The sequence below is a fragment of the Arachis stenosperma genome, chromosome 4 (assembly GCF_014773155.1).
Source record: "Arachis stenosperma cultivar V10309 chromosome 4, arast.V10309.gnm1.PFL2, whole genome shotgun sequence".
NCBI lineage: Eukaryota > Viridiplantae > Streptophyta > Magnoliopsida > Fabales > Fabaceae > Arachis > Arachis stenosperma.
Genome location: NC_080380.1, coordinates 109,208,401 through 109,217,598, shown reverse-complemented (window position 1 = coordinate 109,217,598; position 9,198 = coordinate 109,208,401). Strand labels below are relative to the sequence as shown.

The 9,198-nt window shown below is 34.7% G+C and overlaps 1 long non-coding RNA gene across 2 annotated transcripts; it reads right to left on the bottom strand.

Moving 5' to 3' along the window:
• Positions 1-766: 766 nt before the first annotated feature.
• On the bottom strand, positions 767-3,830 carry LOC130972961 (uncharacterized). Of its 2 annotated transcripts, none has more exons than XR_009083969.1 (4): positions 3,474-3,830; positions 3,015-3,083; positions 2,810-2,909; positions 767-920 (listed from the first exon to the last, which is right to left on the bottom strand). It is a non-coding gene; the product is annotated as an uncharacterized LOC130972961 (long non-coding RNA). The 2 variants fall into 2 exon arrangements; XR_009083968.1 differs by having other exon boundaries at positions 2,810-2,878.
• Between the last annotated feature and the right edge of the window lie 5,368 nt (positions 3,831-9,198).

Below are 9,198 nucleotides of genomic sequence, written 5' to 3'. Positions count from 1 at the left end.
GTAAAAAGGGTGACCATAGATTTATGGTCACGGTTTTGGACCTATGGTTACGGTTTTTCACCGTGGCCTATTCTCTCGTGGCCATAGGTCTATGGTCATAGTTTTTTTATTTATAGTCACGGTTTTTATGGTCACGGTTTTAATTTTCAAAATCTCACACTTTAGGCCACGGTTTTTTTACCGTGACCATAGGTTAATCTATGGTCACGGTAAAAAATCGTGACCATAGCCTTATCTATGGTCACGGTAGCCTCTATGGTCACCCCTCTTTAAAACCGTGACCATAGATAAGACTATGGTCATGGTTTTCACCGTGGCCTATGGCCATCCCTCCTTAAAACCGTGACCATAGCCCTATCTATGGTCACGGTTTTGACCGTGGCCATAGCCTCTATGGTCACTCCTCCTTAAAACCGTGACCATAGCCCTATCTATGGTCACGATTTTTCACCATGTATTTCTATGGTCACCCTCCTTAGAACCGTGACCATAGCCTATCTATAGTCACGGTTTTTTTACCGTGGCCATAGACTCTATGGTCACCCCTCCTTAAAACCGTGACCATAGCCCTATCTATGGTCACAGTTTTTTAAAACGGTGACTATAGCCTGTTGTTGTTTATGAGATTCAATTTCTTTAAATTATAATCACATCCCAAAATGATAATAATCACAAAATAAATCTAAAAATAAGAAATTCAAGAAATCTAAATCATAAAAGTTTCATTATAAGATAGATACGTTTAATTTTTAGTCTAAACAACACAAATCAAAATAGAGTGGAATTTTTCCATTTACATGTAATACCTCAAAAAGTACATAACACATCAAAATATTACATTTACATAACTAAGGTCATTGTAAGACCCATCCCATGTGATATTTGTATGGAACATATTTTCTTCATCACATCATGTCTTCCTGCACGTAAAAGAAAAAAACATGTTAGATATCTTGCAAAAATGCTTTTAATGATGCAATACATATGCAGCAAAAGAAGGGAAACATTCATCCACAACAACACTCAAGAATTATTCACAACCATTATTCACTAAATACTATTATTTTAATAATTAGTTGGCACATAAAAGGTGGGATTTATTTTTAAATAATGTTACAAATCACCAACAAGTAAACCTTGGCAAATATTCATATATAGTCAGTTGTTATAATAACCGACAATTAAGTTCTCAAAAAAAATACCAAGTGACAAAGATATGCAAAAATATCTACAAGAGAGAGAGATAGAGAGAACAACATTAGAGCCGGCTGACAGTGTTCGTAAGATGGATCAATAGCACAACAAGAAGCTATAAGAGTTAAAAAATGGATGTTACTGGAAGCATATCAATTTATCTATCTACTTTTTCCTGAAATTTTCTCCTCATAGATTAATCAAAAGAATTCACTTCAGCCATATATAAAACTTTTTAGCATAAAAAAAACAATATTATAGAGTATATTGACCCTATTATGACCAACTAAAAAATCTCTTAGAAAAATAACATGGAACAAGTGTCTACTGTCTACATGTAAAACAATCATAAGCTTAGAAACAATTATAAAAAAAAATCAAATATAATCACAAGCTTAGAAACAATTATTAAAAAAAAATACAACAAATTCATAAAGGATAGATTCAAAAGAGCTTCATGAGTAATAAAAAACACAGATATGAAAATCCAAAATTGACTTTCTAATATCAAATTTTAAATTTAAACTAAAGACTAGAAAAATAACTCATATATGCAGTACTATATTATGTTACCACTGTGAAAGTGATCAAGACAAATTTCAGGCTCAACAAGATCAAATACCATTATCGATTACTCTTTAATTTAGAGTTTTCTAAATAATTCTCGGTTCTTTGTTGTTATCATGCTATCGAATAAAGAATTTGTTGTTGATTAAGGTTAACTTAAAACTTCTATGGTACATAAGTTAATATTATTATATTGATTCATCAGAAAACAACACACAAATAAATTATTATGAGTAATGACATCCACTTCAATACTTAGTGACCTTGGTCTTTATCGGATTAAGCTAATGAACAAGGTTCCTTTGTTTACATTGAAAAACCATATAAACATAGCAATAAGAAAAAATCACTACAGTTGATAAACTAATCACAATAACAGTTAAGAAAATTCACCAAGATGGTACACTAATTAAATAATTCATACACTAGTCTATTCACCGAGTAAAACCCCCAATTGGTTTAGAAACGTTTTTTGAGTGGCAACTTTAGTCTTTCATTGTTGTTTTTCAACCATTATTCCCTAAATTTCAAATTATTTAAAGATTAGCAATTAAACATGCAAAAGAGAAATTTTAGTCCCCAATCAAATTTTACAAAATAGTACTCATCTGTCTCACAATGTGAACATCTAGGAACTAAAAGCTAATAAACCAAAACCAAAGAATAAAGTTGCCACTGGGAAAAAAAAAAGTTTAGGGAACAATTTGTGGTTTTTACTCTCTTTCTCACTTGGATCATGTCTTTTTTTTCACTTGGAAGATGTCTTGCTAGGATCAAAGATAAGTTGAGAAATTTACACATAAAACACAAGAAGTAGAAGTGTTCTACATTCCTGAAAGGGAAACATTTAATTGAAGATCACATGAAATATCTATGGCACAAATTCAAAAAATAATGTTTAAAAAAATTACTTACATATAATTACACAAAATTTGCTTGACAAGTATAGCATCCATACTTCAACAGATTTAAACATGAAACTATGTAGCTCCAGAAATGTATCAATTGACATGATTACTAACTCCATAGAAGCAGCAAATCTGCATACCTGCCCATCTAAGGCCTGAATGACGCCTCCTCAACCGAACTGTAAGTAATAAACCCAAATCCTCTGGATCTGCCAAAATCACGGTACACAATTATCCTTGCTACAAAAATCACAAGATAAAACAGCAATTAACATTGAATCACTAACTTAAAACTAATCCCAAACCAACAAAAAAAAATAGCAATAAGAGAATCCAACTATTTACCATCAACAACATCACCATATTTCCCAAAAACCTCCCTCAAACTTTGTTCATCAGTGGAATACGAAACACCTGCAACGGATAAACACACCATGCTCATCACTGAAGCTATATTATGTAAATCACATTACTCAAGAAATGCAACATTGAATCCATCCCACATAAACCAGAGTAACAAATTCATGAAACCATGAATCAGTACAAAAGGTTTTCCATTTAACCTAACACTCAGCTTATTCTTTACCCAAACAAGCACACATATTTCACAGAAACCGTTAATTAACCTCCACCTAACAAAATATGAAAAATTAGACCATTCTAACCTAAATTTCGTCTGATTTTGGTTCAGGCATAAAAAAGTGTTCTTATATATTAAGATCACCAATTCACCACAAAATAATCATAAATAAATAGAAAAAGGAATCAACAGAAGAGAGAAAAATTAAAGAAAGATTAACTCACGTTTCTTTCGTTGCTGTGGTGGATTCTCTTGTGCTGTTAACTAAAAGATTTATTAGGCCGAGTGTGTTTCCTTGGGATGCACTAGTTTTGTTTGTTAAAGAAAAGGATGGTAGCATGAGTTTGTGTATAGATTATGGACAACTAAAAAAGTTACCGTTAAGAATAAATATCACTCCCTTGGATAAATGACTTGTTAGATTAGTTGGTCGGAGCTTCCCAAAAATGTCGCGAGCTTTACCTTAGATTGTCACTGCATCGATCTAAATTCCATGCTCTTTCGCTCCATTCTACTTCAATCCTCCTCACCCTTTAACTTGGTGGTCTCTTCGGTTCTTTGGGACCAATTTGTGAGTAGGATTTATATTTATACTTATTGCCTTTGTATCTATACTTATTTTGATATGCGTTGCGGTTAACTTATAATTATATTTACAAAAACTGCTATCAAAAAAGAATTTTAATTTGACTTGAATATTCGATTTATTAGAACTAAATATTTATTCTAGTGAAAACCCATTTTTAATCTGCATATGAGACTATATATTTTATGAGACTATATTATTTTAGAATTAATTATTGATACTTGCTATTCTGGAATTGTAAAATATGTTAGAATCCTTTATGATTTGGAAAGTATGATTAAAAGGGATTTTCGATGAAAAAGTATAATTTGATTTGATACCTTATATATTTGAAAGATAAAAAATTTGTTGTATTTTAAATTATATGTTTTGAATTGGTTTGGCAGGTTTGAATTAGAAAACCATAGTTAACGGCGGTCACGACGTTAATTTAGATGCATCTAACTCAGACCTCAACTAGTAGGGGCGTTGCTAGCCTAACATGTAGACTACACGTTGGATCTATTATTCTGTCTGGACATACAAGAGAAAATGGCTACCCTTAGAGGTGGAGCCACCCAAGTTGTGGATTATTTGATTTGATTTTTGTAGTGAGAACTTCTTTATTAATTCACTTATTTGTATAAATTACTATTTTCTAAATAAAATATATTTTGATAATATGATTTATATGGTCTCATGTGAATTATAAGTGTATTATCTAGTCATTGAGTTGTAAAACTCACTATTTTTTTTTTAAATTTCAAGAACAGATAGATAGCCGATTGTGAGCTTTGGTTATCCAAGGGTAATTATCTGCAATAAGTACTCATTCTTTGTTGCGTTTTTAGATGTTATATTCTCCAAATGTCACGACAAGATCCAATCATATTGACCTATTTTATATTTTTGTCAAAAATAATGTGTAACTATTTATTCTAATATTTGTAATTTTATTAAAGTTATTTGTTATTTTCTTATTTAACTAATATTCGAATCTTTTAGACTTGTTAGGAAACTAATTTCTTAAGCGTCAGTCTGGATTTATTTTGAGCCATGACATACTAAGATCTAAATGGAAGATTCCAATGGAAAGGGATAAAAAGAAATATAGCTGAGTTTGTCTCTAAGTGTCTCATTTGCCAAAGAGTTAAGATACAACACCAAAAATCTACAGAATTACTTCAACCTCTAGAGATTTCAAAATGAAAATGGGATACTATATTCATGGACTTTGTCGTAGGATTATGGTGCGGTATTTTACAACCCACACTACTTACCGACAAGTGCACCGGGTCGTACCAAGTAATACCTTACGTGAGTAAGGGTCGATCCCACGAGGATTGATGGATCAAGCAACAATGATTGATTGATTGGCTTAGTCAGGCAAGCAGAAATTGGTTTTGAGATGTTCAAAAGGTTTAAGTTTGAACTCAGAATATCAAAAGGATAAACAAATAAATAAGTTGGGAATGAAATATTGAGAAAACAGTTAAGGTTTCAGAGTTATCTATTTTCCAGATTAACTTTTATTACTAACTAATTTAATCATGCAAGATATAATTTCATGGCAAACTATATGTGACTAGACCCTAATTCCTTAGACCTTCCTAGTCTCCTCTAAAATTCATTAACTGCCAATTCCTTGGTCAATTAATTCCAATTAGGGGGTGATGATCAATTTCTAGTTTATATGCCAAAAGAATCCTAATTATCCACAATAAAGGAATTATATGTCACGTATCCCATTAAATACGAACAATTAAAAATTCAGTATAATATGTTTTCAAGCTGTTGTTCAAGTAAAAAGCTTTTCCAAGTTTTACAAGAACTCAATTAGAACATGGGTCATACTTTCATTCCACCCAATATTCATAAAATTAAGAGCGAAAACAATTATTGAAATATAAATCAAAACATGAATAAATTAGAAAGATCAAACGATTAATCCATTACAAATAGACAGAGCTCCTAACCTTAACAATGAAGGATTAGTTGCTCATGGTTCAGAGAAGAAAAATAAGGGTTCTGGTAACCATCTGGTACCTCTCTAAATGTACAGAGTTTCTATTTATTACTAATCCTAATAATTTTAAAATCTAATTATCTAAAATTAAAAATAATATCTTTTCCTAAAAGATAAGATTTGAATTTAAATTCGAATTGATTAACAGCTCCACGTCTTGTAGCGTGGGAACCACTTGGCTTCACTGGATCTGCACTTAACTTGGTTGCTAAAATGGGGCCCAGAAATCACCCCTCAGCATTTTCTGTATTTTTTGCACGTGGCGCATGTCACGCGTACGCGTCAGTCACGCGTACGCGTCGCTGGTCTTCTTCGCAAGTCACGCGGACGCGTCGGTCACGTGAATGCGTCGCTGAGCAAATCTTCAAATCACGCGTACGCGTCAGTCACGCGTATGCGTCGCCATGGATACTTCCAGATCACGCGCACGCGTCAGGCATGCGTGCGCGTCGCTCCTCGCTGCGATCTCCTTTGATTCTTGAGCTGTAAAAACTCCATCAAATCCAGCCGAATGCTACCTAAAATAAATAAAATTGCCCAAAACTCAAAATAGCATCCATAGTGGCTAAAATACAATTAATTCTTAATTAAACTCAACAATTTAAGTGCAAATTCACTAGGAAAAGATAGACAAGATGCTCACGCATCACAATACCAAACTTAAATTGTTGCTTGTCCTCAAGCAACCAAAATTATATAGGCTTGGGATGTGAATTTGCATGAGAATGAGAATTCGATTAAGCTCGTGTCTCTTTTTAAAGTGGGGTTTATAACTGTAATCCTGAATAAGTTTGGCATCTCATTCTCCTTTAAATCAGAAGAATGTTACTATCATCTGGAATTAAAATCCGGATAATATTATGAATTCTTTGATCTTTTATATTTCAGTTTAATCCTTGAACACAGCAAAATTTTTACTTTAATTTATTTTCTTTGGTGCTTTGCACCTTGAGCCTAGCCGTGACTTTAAATGTTTTGTCTTAAGAGTTACTTGACACAAAAACACCACAAGCACTTAACTGGGGAACTCTCTTTGAGTTCTGATTTTTCTTTTAGTTACTCCCAGACAGTGGTGATCAAAGCCTTTGGCATACTCTGTTAAACGCACTTGGTCTCGACTCTAAGTGTTCTGTCTCAAGGATTACTTGACACAATCACACCACAAGCATATGACTAGGGAAACAACTCTTTGAGCTTTTAATCATGTCTGACCTCCCTAGTCATTGATGCTCAGAGCCTTGGACCTTGCTTTTATTTAATAATTATTATCTAATTTTTTTTCGTTTGCTGTTTCTTTTGCTTCAAGGATTAAATTTTTGTTTATTTCAGAGAAGTCATAATAATTCTCTAAATTCCTGTTCCTTATACATCAACATCCCTTGATTCAAATTCAAATATGCACTATTTAGATCATGCATTCAAAATTACCATTAATACCACCACATTTAAGTAAATAAGACTATTCTTAAAATTAAACTCAATTTCTCATGCAATACATCACTTCTTTTTTTTTTCTTTTTAGATTCAAGTTCAGTGAGTGGTACATGAAATATCTTTTCAGCATTAAAGCAATTAAAAGAAAACTAATCCTAGGATTCTAACTAATAAATGATCATGCAACAAACAAAATAAAATAGCAGAAAATCGGAACATAACATAGACAAAGAGAGGAGGAATAAAAATGAAAGGAACTCAACCACCTTAGTTATCCTAGCTGTCGCTTTATTCTTCAGGTTGTGCTCCTCAATGAAGATGATTCGCCTCCCTTTTGGTGCTATAAGAATAAACAGAAAACCTTTAAGAGAAGCGTCAACACCAAACTTAAAGGTTTGCTTGTCCTCAAGCAAATAAGAGCTGAAAATAGAAGAGAAAAATATTAAGTTGAAAGAAAAATAAAAGGATAAGAGAATAAGAGAGAATTAGGATTGGGAGAGAGAAAGTAAACTGGGCGGCGCAAGCGACGCGGCTGCGTGGGGCATGCGATCGCGTGAGTGGCTTCAGAAGGGAATGACGCGGACGCGGTCGCGTGATAGGGATTATGCGTCTAGCACCAAGCCAGCACCACTCCAGCACAATATTTGGTTGTGCACCCTTTTTACGTCAAAAATCAGGGAACGCGGCCGCGTGGGTCACGCGGTCGCGTGGGAGGCTAATATTCCTACATGACGTGGACGCGTCGCGTTGCGGTCGCGTGGGGCGATTTGTGCCACTGGCACGCCTCCAGCCACGATCCAGCGTGACTCTCTGTTCGTTTTTATTTTCTCCCCTCTCCTTGCGACGCGGACGCGTCGCTAATGCGGTCGCGTCGCGTGGCATTTTTTTTTTTGATATATAGATTGAGGTGTTCGGTTCTTGGGAGAACATAGTTGCACGATCAGAAAATTAGTAAGAACTCAATAAAAAATAAAATAACTAAGAAAAACTACTACGAAAAATAGTGAAGGATACGAAATTATCGGGTTGCCTCCCGATAAGCGCTTCTTTATCGTCACTAGCTTGACGGTCAGCTCCTCTAAGGAGGAGGATCATAGGGGCTCAGCTCTTCACCCCTTACTTTGAACTTCTTTCCTGTGTCTCCATAATGCAGCTCAATATGTTCTAGAGAGAGGATTCTGATTACTGTATAAACCCATGCTGGATTGCTGGTCAACACCACCTTCATTCCTGGGGAGAAACCTTTAGTGGGGATCTTTTTGTTTCTCCATCCTCTGGGTACTTTCTTCTTTTTGGGAACCTCTTCCTTGGTAGATGATGCATTCCCAACACCAAACTTAGGTTTGATGTCAGGAGGAATTTTATTGACTGTTACCAAGGGAGGTTTGAGTTGCAGATTCTGCTGTGTATCATCAGGCATTTTTTGAGGGTTTGGATCAATAAGCTCAGCTTGCATGCACCTCTCTTCTTCACCTGTTGGATGTATATCTTTGAAGACATGAAAGACCAGTTGCTCATTATGCACTCTAAGCACTAATTCACCCACTTCTACATCAATCAAAGCTCTTCCAGTGGCTAGAAATGGTCTTCCTAGAATTATAGAGGCATTTTCATCCTCCCCTGTGTCCAAAATCACAAAGTCTGCTAGGAGGAAGAACTTACCCACTTTGACCAAGATATTCTCCACTAATCCGTATGCAGGCTTTATAGATTTATCTGCCATCTGCAATGCTATCTTTGTGGGTTGTGCCTCTTGGATTTGCAGCTTTTTCATCACAGATAAGGGCATTAGATTTATGCTTACGCCAGATCACATAGGGCTTTCTCAAAGGTAGTGCTCCCAATGGTGCATGGAATTTGAAAGCTCCCTGGATCTGGCATCTTCTTTGGCAAGTTATTCTGAATTACAGCACTACATTCTTTA